Here is a 2,773-nt window from a genome sequence, read left to right on the forward strand (position 1 = left end):
ACACTCATGCACTAATACACACATCCACACACTCATGCACTAATACACACATCCACACACTCATACACTAATACACACATTCACACACTCATACACGAATACACACATTCACACACTCATACACTAACACACACATTCACACACTCATACATTAACACACACATACACACACTCATACACTAATACACACATACATACACACACTCATGCACTAATACACACATTCACACACTCATACACTAAGACACACATTCACACACTCATACACTAATACACACATACACACACTCATACACTAATACACACATACATACACACACTCATGCACTAATACACACATTCACACACTCATACACTAAGACACACATTCACACACTCATACACTAATACACACACACTCATACACTAACACACACATTCACACACTCATACATTAACACACACATTCACACACTCATACACTAACACACACATCCACACACTCATACATTAACACACACATTCACTCATACACTAACACACACATTCACACTCATACACTAACACACACATTCACACACTCATACACTAACACACACATCCACACACTCATACACTAATACACACATTCACACACTCATACACTAATACACACATCCACACACTCATACACTAATACACACATTCACACACTCATACACTAATACACACATTCACACACTCATACACTAATACACACATTCACACACTCATACACTAATACACACATACACACACTCATACACTAATACACACATTCACACACTCATACACTAGCACACACATCCACACACTCATACACTAACACACACATTCACACACTCATACACTAACACACACATCCACACACTCATACACTAACACACACATCCACACACTCATACATTAACACACACATTCACACTCATACACTAACACACACATTCACACACTCATACACTAACACACACATCCACACACTCATACACTAACACACACATCCACACACTCATACATTAACACACACACACACACTCATACACTAACACACATTCACACACTCATACACTAACACACACATTCACACACTCATACATTAACACACACATTCACACTCATATATTAACACAAAATTCATACTCATATTAACAAATACGTACACATATTTACACACTAATACGTTAACACACACATACCACATTCACTGTCATGCATTAACACACGTACACACATTCACACATTAACACACGTACACACACATTCACACTCACATATTAACACATACACACACATTCACACACTCACACATTAACACACACGTACACACACATTCACACACACACACTAACACACACGTACACACACATTCACACACTCATACATTAACACACACATTCACACACTCATACATTAACACACACGTACACACTCACACATTAACACACGTACACACACATTCACACTCACACATTAACACACGTACACACACACTCACACATTAACACACGTACACACACATTCACACTCACACATTAACACATACACACACATTCACACACTCGTACATTAACACACATTCACACACTCATACATTAACACACACATTCACACTCATACACTAACACACACATTCACACACTCATACACTAACACACACATTCACACACTCATACATTAACACACATTTATACACTCATACACTAACACACAAATCCACACACTCATACACTAATACACACATTCACACACTCATACACTAATACACACATTCACACACTCATACATTAACACACACATACACACACTCATACACTAATACACACATACATACACACACTCATGCACTAATACACACATTCACACACTCATACACTAATACACACATTCACACACTCATGCACTAATACACACATCCACACACTCATGCACTAATACACACATCCACACACTCATACACTAATACACACATTCACACACTCATACACGAATACACACATTCACACACTCATACACTAACACACACATTCACACACTCATACATTAACACACACATACACACACTCATACACTAATACACACATACATACACACACTCATGCACTAATACACACATTCACACACTCATACACTAAGACACACATTCACACACTCATACACTAATACACACATACACACACTCATACACTAATACACACATACATACACACACTCATGCACTAATACACACATTCACACACTCATACACTAAGACACACATTCACACACTCATACACTAATACACACACACACTCATACACTAACACACACATTCACACACTCATACATTAACACACACATTCACACACTCATACACTAACACACACATCCACACACTCATACATTAACACACACATTCACACTCATACAGTAACACACACATTCACACACTCATACACTAATACACACATTTACACACTCATACACTAATACACACATCCACACACTCATACACTAATACACACATTCACACACTCATACACTAATACACACATTCACACACTCATACACTAGCACACACATCCACACACTCATACACTAACACACACATTCACACACTCATACACTAACACACACATTCACACACTCGTACATTAACACACATTCACACACTCATACACTAATACACACATACACACACTCATACATTAACACACACATTCACACTCATACACTAACACACACATTCACACACTCGTACATTAACACACATTCACACACTCATACACTAATACACACA

This window comes from Lampetra planeri, unplaced genomic scaffold (assembly GCF_965212315.1).
Source record: "Lampetra planeri unplaced genomic scaffold, kcLamPlan1.2.h2 scaffold_437, whole genome shotgun sequence".
Lineage (NCBI taxonomy): Eukaryota > Metazoa > Chordata > Hyperoartia > Petromyzontiformes > Petromyzontidae > Lampetra > Lampetra planeri.